We start from the raw sequence: 14,799 nt of genomic DNA on the forward strand, positions 1-14,799 counted from the left end.
CATCCCCCTCGCCTTCCATCAAGATCCCTACGGAACACCGTAAACGACTTGGAAATTTCGAATTCGCTGCTGTCGATCTCTGGTAAAAGCCACGTTTCAGTGTCCAGAATGACATCTGCACTACACGTATGAATAAAAGTGGCAAGTTCATCCTGTTTGCTCATAATGCTTCGAAAATTCGCGAATATCAAAGAAAGATCTCGTTCAGCGTCTTGAGCTTGCGCATTACACCCCTTTCACGAAGGGCGGCTCTGCTGCGTGCATTCAACCACCTGCGCAGTAGCTTGATCATAGCAACATCGGCGGTTTCTTAGCAAAAGCTTGTCGAAAGATGTTTTCATTTTGTCATTTGGCTGACGATGCTCGCGTGCAAAGTCCCGAAGTTGCTTGCGCGCACATTGGATCCTAGTTGAAAAATCTTCTTCAATTCATACTTTTAGGGTCTTCAATTCCTTTAGTTTAAACGCATTTCCTAGGACTTAACACTTTGTTTTGTAGTTGAGGAATTTCACGATCAAGGGGCGGTCGTAACCCTCTCTTTGAGCACCTACTCGATGTGCGCGTTCAATGTTAGTGACTTCCAAGCCAACGTTCTCTTTCCAAAATTTCGTAATTTTCAATTCAGAGGTCACATGGTTTTCTTTTTCTTCCTCGGGAAGGTTCTTAAATATCAGATTCTTTCGTCGCATGCGGTTATTCATGTCATCTACTACGTCCAGAAGACCTGCTTGGCTGTCCTGCCAGTGTGTGAGGGCCAAAATGTCGGTTCTTATTTCATCAACTGAGCCTCCAACAGTCGTTATGGTGTCACCGCTTTTAGATAGAACCAGCAAAACCTCCTCGACCTTTGAAAGACGCTTCTTGATATCAATATTTCCTGCTGATATGTCTCTAATTTTAGTGTAAGCATCACGCCACAATGCTGCCTCCTTCACGGCACTCAGAATCATGTCAATCTTGTGAGGGCCTGGGTTGGTCTCTATATCACCGCAGCAAACCAACAGCTGTGCCAGACAAAAAAACACGACTACGATCCTGCCTCGAGGACACCCCTTAAACAGGGGACGAGCCGTAGCATCAGCCTGTGACACAGCTACAAGCTCCCGCAGTGTCGTGCGGCCAAGTCAGCCGATGCGAGCCCGGTAGGTTTCAAGATCAGCCCCCATTTCATCAAAATCACTTCATCCAACAGTGCACAGGTGGGATCTGCGGCAGAATACTAGTAGAACCCTGACGGGTACAAATGGCACACACTCACCTACGAAAGGCAAACACAACGTTCAGTACAATGTTTCGCGGCTGCAAATCCCAGCGATGCAGTCCTCGACGGGCCCTTTATAGCAGCGCCGCTCAGAGTGATGAAGATGTACCACGTGGTCCAGAGAGGCCGGAGCCGTACAGCGCCGCGACTCTTGTGATGTCACTCGAAGGCAACCACACCGACGCAGGCGCAGTAGTGATGCAGGTAACACCACCGCCTTGGCTTTCCTTGGTCACAGAGGCACAGGTCACTCGAACGGAGCATCCACTACGAAAGGCAAAGACAACGTTCAGTACAATGTTTCGCGGCCGCAAATCCCCAAAGAAAGTTCTATCTGTTTATTGTCATTTTTTTCATCAAGGACTTCCAGTTCAAGATCAAAACGCTTTTTGGAACGAGCTGTATTAGGAAATTGCTTAGCAACCATTCTTAGCTGTTTTTTTGTCAGCGACGGCAATGCAAAGAAGCTGTAGCACATTTTTTCCACATTTGCCCTTCGGAGCCATGCACGAAAAAAAAAACAAATTACACCATCTTTCCGAGGGGATCCATGGGGTGATGCGGAGTGAGTACTGCAGCTCGCTGAGGTACTGCTGCTCGACGTTGTCGTTTCCAAGCGGCTTCTCGTTGTCGTAGTTCAGGTACTTGCTCGACGTTCACGAACCCCCGTTGCTTCACGTTGTTGTAGTTCAGCATCCGCCGTTCGACGTTCAGGAACCAACGCTGCTTCACGTGCTCCAAGTTCAGGTACCGATGCTCGACGTTGTCGTTTCGAAGCGGCTTCTCATTGTCGGTGTTCACGCACAAAACGCAATTTAGCCTGAATGGGAGTTTTTTGGCTGGAACACGTCTTTTAAACTCCTCCCGGCAGGCGGCCTGCTCCCACGTGTGGTACTATGATGGTGGAAAAACTGCCAGTTTGCACCGGGGGCCACAAGCCATCGTAAATAGGCGCATTTACCATGATTGTACCACTTCACAAAACGCAGTATCTAGCTGTGAATACTGCGTTTGTCATAATGGGAGTATTAAAAACTCCCACGCCTCCTGCATCTGCTTCTCCTCCTTCTCCAACCCCTTCCTCCTCTACGCCTCCTTACAAAATGGCTGTAAGTTGGTGTCGTGTGTCGTGTGAGCTCCAGCGTCCCCGAAAATTTATTGTCGATGTCAACTCGCGGCCGCACGAACGGATGTGAAGTGCTTCCGGACAATCGAAGCTCGTTGCGAACATTGTAGAACCAGCCTAGACTACCGTGCGACGCACAGTGCAACGTCGCCTCCGAGTCACCGACCTTCGAGCAGACGGAATACGCCAGCGAGCCTACGCGATGCCTAAATGCTGTGAACGCTGAGAGTGGCTCGTTAAAAACAACGCGGTTGTGCCTCTGCGATGTGGTTGAAGGTAAGATTTTCTCGTTTTTTATTGTACCCAACATTTTGGGAGACTTGTGCCCCTTCTAGTGTCAAATAAACTAAGCGTGTTTCCCGCGTCACTTCACGGGCGATTCTCCGCCACTGGAGGTGAGCGTTGTGCGTGATAGACGGCGCCATGCCCGGAACGTCATTTGTGAGGCCGAACGGTGTGAAAGCAATGCGTATTTGCGCGGGTCTCGAGCAGAACACTCACTCATTCACACTCGCGAGCAGAATGAAAACTGTCCGAACTCTGAACTGCTGTTAGTTGTTTTTGTTAAGCTGTGTCTGTGGCTTACTGGCAGGCGAAGGTGAAGTTGGCTGGTCAAACGTCGCAGGGCGGCCGCTTTTCTTGAGAAGTACGTGTGGTGCCAGCCGCGCCTGCTACGAGGAGGGGGACTGCCGTGTGCCGCCGGCGATTAATTGCTTTCACTGGAAAGGAAGAAGGTCGGGGTCCCGTGGGAGCTCTCCGTACGCTAGGCGCGTGTAACTATAACCAGCAAACGCCATTCGAGGAAGCATTCTGTAGAGTCGAGGGGCGACTGCTTATTTTATTTTTTTGTGAAGGGGGGGCAGGCGCAGGCGTCACTCCGACAGAAATTTTTCCTTAACTCTGGGTGTGAGGAGAGAGGGGCAGTGCGGGTGGTAAAACCTGGAGCTCGCTTCCCGAACACTACACGCAATGAAAAGAGGGAAAGGAAGCATTTTGAGAAGTTGGTCGCCACAAGGGTCGCGCTCCCTTTCGAACAGCACAGCACTTTGTTTTGACGAACTAGTGAGCGCAGGTGTCTCGGATGGAAGTGCAATTTTTTGAATTTTTTGCAGTTTTTGAATATAAACATTCAAACATTACGAAAGGTTGGACAGAAGAGTGACATGTTCAGTGTCTTTACAGTGCAGTTTTTTTTTTCAGGTCAGATGCCCAATATGCTTCTGTATTCGTTGCCGCAGAGTTAAAGCGTTTTGCTATCCCTGTCATGCAGGTGCTGCTGTGGCTTCCTGGGGAGCGTGCCAGGAGGTGCGGAAACGTCAGCGTTAGGGAGGCAGGTGCAAGCAAAAAGCGCACCGATGGCATGCTGAACTCATTGTTTGCAAATGGCTTACATTTTTGTCGTTGAGGATTGTTGTAGTAGATAAATTTCTTACCAGATACCTTGTGTTCTGGATGTATGTGTTTTGTTGTCACTGTTTTTATTGTCTTATTAACGTGTTCGCACGTATATCGTATTTATGTAATTTTTATGCAATAAATTGACTATGCAGAAAACAAACTTTTCCCGTTTCGTCATTCAACGTTTGAAGCGGAAAAAGATTAGAAATTACGTAATCCTAAACGAAACGTGAAAATTCGGCCTGTGCGCTCATTAGGAACTCCGGAATACAGTAATAAATTCCTCTGCAGCGCTCATATCAAACGCACACACACAAAAAAAAACCTCGAATGCAGGTCAACACTGCTTCCAACGCGCCCCCTGAAACCTCCCAGTTGGAGGAAACAATACACTCCCAAGGTTACCTCTGGAAACTCCCATTGTAGTCGCAGTAAAATGAAACTGCCATATGCTACTGAAAAAACAGCGGAAATAATGGCAATAAGGCGAAACTCCCATTGGAAGGAGTTTTGAAAAATCAGAATTTGTACTGAGTTATGCAACAAGCCATTTACTCCCATTCCGGCATATTTGTGTTCTGTGTGCAGGGTCTGCTGCTCGCTTCAAACTCTTACGTTAAGCGTCGCGTGCCCTTCCCTTCGCAGCTTTGTCTTGATTGGAAGTACGTTGCTGTGTGCGTTTGTGTTGATGCTAGTATGAGGTTGCGTCAGCCCACTCGCAGACGGGGCTGTTGCTTCCATCACACTGAATCTGAAGTCAACGGAGTCAAGCGGAGTCAACTGACGTCAACCGAAGCAAGCGCTGCACTGACGCGCGCAGCGCGCTACCGCTGCTTATATTCACACTTGAAGGAGAGGAGACTAGAGGAGGAGAGATGCGCAAGCGCCGAGCATGCACGGTGTGAGTAGAAGTGAACGCACGCGAAGCGCACGCAGCTGGTAGAGAGAGAGATAGAGAGAGCGGAGAGAGTAACGCGCAGCTGTTGGAGAGAGGGAAGGAGTAGAGTTGAGCATGCGCAGTGAGAGTGCGGACACCGACGACGCCGACGCCGACCCGGGACAGGCCACCGCTATAAAACGCTCCGCATCTAAAATGCCTTTTTTGGGCTACACACTGTGATGATTTCAACATTAGATGCTTTTCTTTTATTCAAGTATGACAGCAACGAACGAGCCAGCATTTTTAAATAATTCAGAACGAAACGTGGGGGCAACACCACCCTCAACTGGCTGAAAGAGGATGACCACAAGCGAAAATACTTTGCGAACAGAGCTATAAGATGGTGCACTAAATAGGCAAGGAAGGACATACGACATGATGAAACGCAAAAAAAAGGACTTCGACGGAGACTACAAAGCCCGTGCTATTTAAATAAATTTCTCCAGTGGTGGTTTTGGCAAAAAAGTATGGTTTTGAACATCCTTTTTTACTTTAAACTCAATTATACCAAAACAAACAATATTTCTTATTGCCTTGGTGCCAATATTTCAATATCTTCCAGGACAACCAGCTCATTTTTTCCCGATCATACGTATATCTTGACACAACTACTGTACTAGAATTGAAAATATGCACGGAACCGTTTTTTCTTTGCAGAACTTTAATTACTAAAATAAGGCCAAAATTTAAGCACTAACATACACAAAATTATTGAACATTGAATTTTTCAAGGATATTTCCATTTCTACTACAGTTGAAAGGGAACAAAATTGAAAAAAATGATATATTCATTATGTATATATCATTATTAGATGCCAAGATAAAATTACCTCAAAATGGCCAAAAGTGCATTGGAAGTATGCGACTTATTCTTTGCGCCTAATAATATTCAACGATATCATAAAAATGTGCGTGCCTCACGGCGACCACCCAGCGTCACCGCCTCACGTTCGTCAAATCAAGCACACCCACTTAGAGAGATTGGCCGAGCTTGGCAAAAAATAAAAGCTCCCGTGGTTGCCGTAATCGTGGCAACACTTGCTCAAAATGAGAAAGACAGGTCATAGCGCACGCCCCTCCAAGGTGATGTCCAATATTATCACTTCCACTAAAAACGAAGGAAGCTCACACTTATGGCAACAATGAGGGAGTAAATGTCGTTACGGGAGCGAAGAAGAAGCAGATCGCCGGCAGGGGTGGACTTAATCCTTCGTGATGGTCGTGAAGGTTGCCAACAACTTTGCTACCTTCAAGACTTACGCGTTAGTGTGAACTTCCTTCATTTTTTGCTGAGGTTAATGCGTTAAGTGCGAAGACATAAACTTCCCCATGTATTCTTCATCAAGAAATACTGCCATGCGCGAAGAGCCACTGAAGTTCGACGACGGTCGCTTCGATGAATGCAGGGAAGTAGCGAAGAGAATTTAAATGCAGGAAATAAGGATGGGAATTATGTGGTTGAAGAAATCGGTTATTTCCTACCACTTCAGTAGTGTTCTATTCCGCAGGCACATCCCGAGCACATTCATAGCAACTTTTCTGCACCGTTTGAGGCAAACGCGTTCTAATATAAGATTGGACACAACCAATCACGGTTCCAGTGGGATATCGAGAGGGCTGTCCCAATCGATCTCTCTCCGTGCAACAAGTCATGTTAGTCCCCCAATTGAGCGGATTCGGCCGGAATTCGTAGGGTGCTTGCGACGTTGTAGCTACTACTTCGGGTATATTCTCCTTTTCCAACCACCGTGGCATCCGCTCGGCGCAAGCGCGCAGCGTCCACGCAGGGAAAACATACTGCATACTGTGTGGAGCTGGCGCTTGTTGCACAAGGAACGCGAGCGCGGCGCGAAAATTCCGAATCAAGTAGCGCGCAGCACCCCCACAACGATGACTCGATCCACGTGGCGTAAATATGCGCGCGTTTAGCGTTTCTGTGTGCGTGTTTTTTTCTTCTTCTTCTTTTGAGCTCTATGAAAAACTGACGAAGCGTAAGCAATGGTCGGCGTTAGACTGCTGTCCAGACAGAGCTTCTACAATAATTATAATGCCTCTAAATATTTATATGCTTGCATTATCAGCTCAAGTTATCGTGTCTACACTTTTGAGGTCCAATACTTTCTGAAAATAAGTAGAAAAAAAAACTTTTGCTGAAACTAAGAAGGTGGTAGAGTAGATGATAATGCTAAATGGGTCAACAGAAATGCCTTAGCTGTTTCATGAAATGCAAAAAAGTGGCCGACGTCGTTCTAACTCTAAGGAAGGAAGGATGAGGCGAACCGCACTTGGACTCACGAGCCCTACCCCGTGCCATGGTTCCGGTAAGGCACCCACCCGCATTATGTATTCGGAAGACCGGATCTTCAAAACAATTCACACGAATAATTTGCTGGGTCAAGTCTAACGGCCGAAGACAGAAAAGATCAGTCCGCCCCATAACTGCAACCGCTGACATAACAGCAGGCGGTCTAATGTTTGGGTGTATGAAATTAACGAAAGCGATCCCTCCTGCTTCTCCGCGGTTGAAGAGCTGCGTCCGTGTACTATACACGGTGACTGCGATGAAGCGAACCTGAGGTTCGCCTTGGCGGGTCACGGTGACCAAGCTTTTTTATCTGATTGGTTGTTATTGTTTTATGACGCCAAACCAGGATGGTCTTCTGCAGTTTATTTCACGGTAGGCTCAGTATAGCTATAGGAATGAAACACTGAGATCGTTGGTACATACCGTATTTATTGGATTGTATGACGACCACGATTGTATGGCGAGGGACGAAATTTCATTGCTTCCAAAAAGAGCAATTAAACCACGAAAGTACCGCAAGGGGTAGTTTTTTCGAGTTAGAAAAGTATAGCCAGAAAAGTAATAGCGTGAGGCCAGCGGAACCGTGTAAAAGCACGTTTATTTTTCCCGTAAGGAGAATGCACTCCCGCCTGTCACTCTATGAACTTCATCCGCCATATGCTTTCTGTCGAGCTACATCGCTTCATTTTAGGTGGATTAGGTGAGGACTAAGCACCATTAGGCAGTTGCACTGTTCTGAAAAGGGGTCAGCAACGCACTTCTCCCACGTGACCCACAAAAGCTTTTTCGCCAGGTTCGCACGTGAAAAGGCGGGGCTTTTGGAGCCGCCATCCGCAGATGGTCAATACGTCGAGTCTACGAGGAAAAGGTGCATTGCCGATGTCTTCAGCCAATAAATTAGCGCTTGGCTAGAAACGAGTGTCGTAATATTTGCAAGACGTTGCCATTGCATGGGGAACGGAAGAAGATTTGGGGGCAATGAAAACCGTTCAGACCCCGGCACAGTGGGACGCAAAAATCAAAGGCGAAGCACTGCTCACACTTTCAACGCCATCACTACCACCGCAGAAAAAGAATACAGAAAAATTAAAGCCGCTCCACTCAATGTGAAAGCTGTTGGATGTGCAGAGCAGTGATTTCCCATGAAAAACAAATGGGCACTTGAATCGACCCCATGGCTGCTTTGCATACTACTCAGGGTTCCCCTTCGGGAAGATGGTGTAATTTTTTGTGCTTGCTCTAATTTCGCGTACTGGAGATGTTTTGCGTCAATTCGAACGCGCAATTTTGTCTTCCGCAGCTGGAGCCTGTCTGCGTCGTTTCCAACGCACCCCCTTTTTTACGCGGCTGGTGCCTTTGGGCGCAATTTTCAACGCCCCATTTTTTTTTGGCGCGGCTGGATCCTTTCTGTGGCATTTCGAACACTCCATTTTATTTTCCTTTGCTTTTTTCGCTTACTATCGTTAAAACCAACCCAACGAGCGTTCCTCACTAAATTAACGCGGAGGTTTCCGCTTATATACACAGACTTTGCAGAAACGTACTTGCAGTTTTCGTCGCGCTACATAACCGGGAGATATACGACAAGCGCCAGCGGTTCACGAAGTGTGAACGGTTATGACTATTTAAACTGCGTTACTTTTGATGGCTCCGAGTGTGTCCCTGACGCCGATACAGAAGTCGCTTATTGGTTCTGTTATCTCGCTGCGCTGCCTGATCCCTGCAGTCAAATCGACCGTTAGAGAGCTAAGACGACAAGGGAAGCCCATAAAGTGCTCTGCAGTTAAAACAAAGCAAGCCAGCCCGGGCTTGCAGAACATACAACTGGTTCTGCTAGATGTTGCCAACTTATACCGCAAAATTGCAAAACGCTAGCCGTCTTGGACAATTGACTGTAACATTACCATACATCGGCAAAGTTGGCACGGCTCACTCAAACTCACACACAAAGTTATCTTCGAATCACCACTCATTCAAACTCAAACTCATGGCTCAGCAGCACATCTGTGCTCACTCAAACACAAATTCAGAGTGAGCGCAAAACTCAGAACTCACTCAGACTGAAAACTGAATATTTACAGCGAACTCAAATTGTTCTAAACTGAAAATCTACAGAAACAAAAATGTACTAAAAATTCAAAACATACTCAGAACTCAAAGTGTACTCAAACTCAAAAAGAACTCACACCTCAAAATGTACTCAATTTCAAAATAACAGGATATACTCAAAGCTCAAAATGTACGCAAACTCAAAATGTACTCAGAACTCAAAATGTTCTCAATACTTGAAATGGACTCAAAACTCAAAAAGGACTCAAACTCAAAATATACTGAGAACTCAAAATTCTTTCCGAACTCAAAATGTACTCAAAACTAAAAACTCGATGGGCTCCGGATTGATTTTGACCACCTGGGGACCTTTAACGGGCGCCGAAATCCCGTACACACCAGTGTTTTTGCTTTTGCATCACCAAAGGCATGACCACGCGGCCGCGAATCGAACCCACGACCTCGTACTAAGCAGCGCAACGCCTTTGCCCCTGAGACACCGCGGCGGGTCATAGTTATGGTGAATACGGTTTTTCCTCGCGTCATGGTCAAGCACAGTCGTTCTTTCGTTAGTGACTTCTACGATAATAACAAGACCAAAATAAAAGGTTAACAAAAGATGAGAGAGAGAGAGAGAGAGAGAGATGCACAACACCGTTTAAATCGAAACATGTGTGAACAAAATGTTCACAAAAGGTTAACAAGAACAACATAGACGGTTCAGAAAAGATTAGATATAGAGTGAGCGAGAGAGTACTTCTGGAGAGCCGTGCTCCGCATGCCCGAGGATCAATGAATCGGGTTGTATTGTAATGGATTTAATTAGATTGAGATTGGATTAGATTGAAATAACTTTGATTGGATAGGAATAAATTGAATGGAATTGGATTGGATTGGATTGGATTGGAAATCGTTTGAGCAGCAGTAAGCACTCTCACGGCTAAGTTTCAGTAAGAGCGATCCCCAGTGTTCCGCCCACTCGTCATGATTCCCCCCGTGGAGACGCGTAATTTTTTTACACTCGTGCATGGCGGCAGGAGTGGCAATATTAGGTTGCATAAAGTTCCATGCTATTAGTCATTGACTCGTGGAGAATCTAGTGTCATTGCATAGGAGAGCGGCGCTCCAGCGAGCGTTTCGTCATGTGCCTGGGAGGCGCGTTCCACTTGCCATGCCTCACCCACATGCTTCAAACTTGCCTGCGGCTTAATAAAGTAAAGGAATTTTTTGTAAAATATCAGTTAAATTGAGTAAATGTCAGGAAAATGCAGTTCCAAGGCGATTTATTTGGAAAGGTTTATTTAAAAGCTTTACGCTAGACGAGGAAGAAACAAAGGTTACATGCGTTGCTGAATTTGGCTTCAAGGGCGAAGAGACGGTATGTGGTTAGCACAGTCATGGAGGCGAGGAACGTCGCTCGCTGTATTGGAGGTGTCCACGACAGCACATCACTCAAACCACATATTTTCTGCTAGTACTTATGAGTGTACAAGTGTATTATTGTATGATTAGTGCGGTTACGCCCACGACGTCCACTTTACACCAGACTAACCGCTCACTGAAAAATGGCGAAGATGAATAAAAGCCGAACTACTGGGGGGGGGGGTAGAGGCGGGAATAGGCTGCTTCAAAAAATTATGCACTTCTCCGTGTAACGACGACGATGCACTCCTAGGCAAATATCCTGGATATTCTTAAAATTCCCCCGCATTTCCCCGAGGGGGAGAATGCGAAAGTGCGAATGCACGGTTGTCGGCCCGCTTGCGGCGCTTGCGCTCGGCCCCCGCAGCCCACCGCCTCGCCGCCTTCTCTTCCATCTCTTCCATCGGGTTTGTAGTATCACGTGTACACCACGCAGTTATCAAGCCGCTATAACGCCGCTGAGTCGCCAACGCACGCCGCTGACGACGTAGTTTGAATGCGTTAAAGATATAAGGCGCGTCACTAACACTGATATCAGCGTCGCGTCCGTGGCTTGGTCGGTAGAGCGTCGCGCTGCGGCCGCAAAGTCCTCGGATCGAAACCTGGCGCCGGATGCTGTTTCTTTTTTTTAAATATAGAGGAGCACTGCGGACGCCGCCGCCGCCGCCGCCGCCGCCGGCAGTAAGCGACCTCAAACCATCCACTGCCGGCGGCGGCGGCGGCGTCCGCAGTGCTCCTCTATATTTAAAAAAAAAGAAACAGCATCCGGCGCCAGGTTTCGATCCGAGGACTTTGCGGCCGCAGCGCGACGCTCTACCGACTAGGCCACGGACGCCAGGCTGATATCAGTGTGAGTAACGCGCCTTATATCTTTAACGCATTCAAACTACGTCGTCAGCGGCGTGCGTTGGCGACTCAGCGGCGTTATAGCGGCTTGATAACTGCGTGGTGTACACGTGATACTACAAACCCGATGGAAGAGATGGAAGAGAAGGCGACGAGGCGGTGGGCTGCGGGGGCCGAGCGCAAGCGCCGCAAGCGGGCCGACAACCGTGCATTCGCACTTTCACATTCTCCCCCTCGGGGAAATGCGGGGGAATTTTTTTTAAATATAGAGGAGCACTGCGGACGCCGCCGCCGCCGCCGCCGGCGGTGGATGGTTTGGGGTCGCTTATAAAGTGCATTCGCACTTAAAAGGACTAAAATAGGGACTAAAAAACAGCCATTAGTCTTCGCGGGCGACCGTTCATCTTCAAGGGGAGTATCTGCGGCAGAGTACGTGCCGTGTGCATAAATGCGGACTAAGTTTTCATCCCCGCCGATCTATAAGGAGTAAAGCGAAGACGAAACGCATGCAGTTAGTCTCTTTGCTGCGTCGTTAATCCCCTAATGGTGTCGTCGTTGCCCTTTCGCGCATATGTCTGCGAACAGTTTTATATTTCCAAAACAGAAGCCAGTGCATTCACTGGGTGCTTTAGATGGTGCCACGGGATGAAAATATTGATGTTAGTTATAAGAAAATCGCCTAGGATTAGTAGAGCGGCGGATAATGGCAAGGAGCGGCGAAGCGCGATTGCCATACGCTTCTCGGCGAGGTTATGTTGATACGCTGTGTTGCATACGATTCGTGCGAGGTAATAACGGCCAATGAAAGCTTTCAAACGCCTTAACAGTAACGCAAAAATTCGTGACAATAGCAAAAGTGGATTACTGAGCGTAATGAATATGTATATGTTTAACAGACGAGAAAAAACGCTTGTTGCTGATGACAACTTCAAAACAAAAATGCTCGCTACAAGTAAGCGTCTCGAAGTTATTTTTTACACTCGGTAGATAATTGCCTTGGGCACCAAAGCTATGATAATGCTGCAACTGCTGTAAACCCGCTTGCATTTCCCAGTCGCAATCGTCTAGCGACGCGAATTTGAAGAATCCAAGGTAAGCAACACCGAATTCGCTTTCGCCGATGCAGGAAAATATGGCATGTTTCCTTATTCTGACACTCACACAAGCGACACCTTTCACATACGTTACATAGAGCACTTAACATATGTATCGAACACTAAGAAAGCACTTAGCTTGCGCTAATTTGTGCGGAAACAAATGAGTCGTCCGATCGCTCAGCTACCTATCTCAACTAGGAGACGACGAGTTGATTGTTATTTACGAGAAAAACTATGGTTGTGAGGCTCTACTTCGAATCAAAGTGAGCAATAGTCCCTAAACCTAGCAAAGCGCTAAGCGCAAGGCGCAAAACGCGGGCACGTTCGCTTGCACAGATAGAAATTCGGGCACCAGTTGCAATGGATGTGTTGCGTTGTGCACAGAACTACACGCTGTACACTTGAATATTATCTACCGCAGCTACCACCCGGCGGCGTGGTTCAGCGGATAGCGCATCGAGTTCTTTGTTTATATTTCCGGGCGTCAGAGGTTCGATCCCTGCTGGTGCCGGAGTTTTTTTTATTTTTTCTGCACTCTACGCAGTTTGTCCTTGGGGAGTATCGGAACGGACCATCTGGGTGGGGGACTAACCGTTCGTCCCCTCGCAGTTAGTCCCCAAAGGGACTAATGATTGTGGCAGAGGCCGTTAGTCCCCTAAAGGGCGCACTTTTAGTCCTTTTTGCCTAAGAGTGTGGTTGGACGGGAATACATTGGGAGTATCTGCTGCTCTGGAAATACGCGCCGCTCTTCCAGAATGCCAACAGCAATTCTTAAGTGCACAGTCTGCAGGCATAAAGTATGTGTTTGGTGTGTACGGCGGGAATCGGAACTGAAGAATGGCGTTCGTTTCTCGAAATGGAGCAATCGTGTGGACGCAAGCTTGATAACCGCCGCACCCATGTTTGATGTCGAAGCGGGAAGCATTTTGTTCTCTTTCACTTCGCCAACGATGATTCGCCATCAGACAAAGTTGGCTTTCCTGCCGGGCCTATTCGGGTACAAAGGAATCAGTGAGTACACTCATACTCGGTTTAAAACACCCCGAGGAGACACTACTTGTAACGAACGCTGCCAAAACTGACGGATTAAAATTACAGAAGATTGCAACGCATCCGTAAACACAGAAAGCCGCAACACGGAGCACGACACTAGAATATCTACGGACACCTTAAGACTGAACTGTTGTGAATATAAAATAAGTAACGTGCGATTGAACACTGCTTAGTGCCGATTTGAGTTCAGTGCTCCGTGTAAATATGGTGGCTGAACCGCTGGGCTAGGTCAGTGCGCGCGTGATTGATAATCCACCCAACACCGCACTGCCAGCCACAGATGCTCTTTCTACTTTCAAATCGGGTCTTCGTTGCCTAGCTGCGCTATCCCTAACCACTTTTTTAAAACAAATTTTTCTAGCTATACCAGCCAACGGTTGTTTCTCGGCGTGCGGGATAACAAACTCCAAACACGGCGGAGGCTGCGGCCTGCGACAGGACGTGTACGTACAAACACGGTGCACCTCTTTATTCTCACTGGCCCTGTAAGGCCGCACAAGGGATGGGTACAATAAACAAAACAGCCACGCAGATTCAACCATAGATAAAGGGAACGCTCCCATACCCCTAGGTGTGTTCTTAGGTATTACGGATGGTATGCAGCCGTTGCCTAAGAGTAGATCTCCTGTGTAGGCGGTCTTATTCCACCCGGTTCTATTGTTGAATGCCAATTCCATGCTGCGTTCGCACTTGAGAGAAAAAGTGATTTCATCGAGCCTTACGAGGCCTAGGGAGCAATTGTGGGTGATCAATCCGATAGGTTGTGGCACACGGAGCGCTCAATGCTGCAACAAAAATAAACGCAGAGAATAACCGGGTCACTGTGGTATAGAACACTCAAATGTAGTTAGCGAAGCTGCGTGCGTCTGGAGCAGCGGAGATGACGGATCGTCTGAAGGTTCAACGTTGGATATATGTTGAAATCCTTGTGTATTCTCCTAGAAACCCTCGCGCGAGGCACATTTGTTTTAGGTTTTCTTGTATGGTTTTCTCCTACACCGTTAAAAAGCAATTCTTAAAATTCTCTTGAATGGAAAGAAATACACCGTAAATGGCTGATATTTAACGTTGGAGATTGGGGGAATATATTTATATGCGGCCTCATACATTCCCGTAACCCGCTTTGAGTGGAACAATAAGGAAATGTATGCGCCATAGTAACAGAATAAGGGCCAGTGAATAGCCTATATAGGTGTTCAACAATCTCTGCGGCTAGCTTTGCGGTTCTTACGGTAATTTTATTGAAAATAAAAAACTCTGTATATTTTTAACTTACAAATTGTGCACAAGGTTGTACAAAAA

Source organism: Haemaphysalis longicornis, unplaced genomic scaffold (assembly GCF_048455015.1).
Source record: "Haemaphysalis longicornis isolate Haplotype H1 unplaced genomic scaffold, Haemaphysalis longicornis Haplotype H1 scaffold_8, whole genome shotgun sequence".
Classification (NCBI taxonomy): domain Eukaryota; kingdom Metazoa; phylum Arthropoda; class Arachnida; order Ixodida; family Ixodidae; genus Haemaphysalis; species Haemaphysalis longicornis.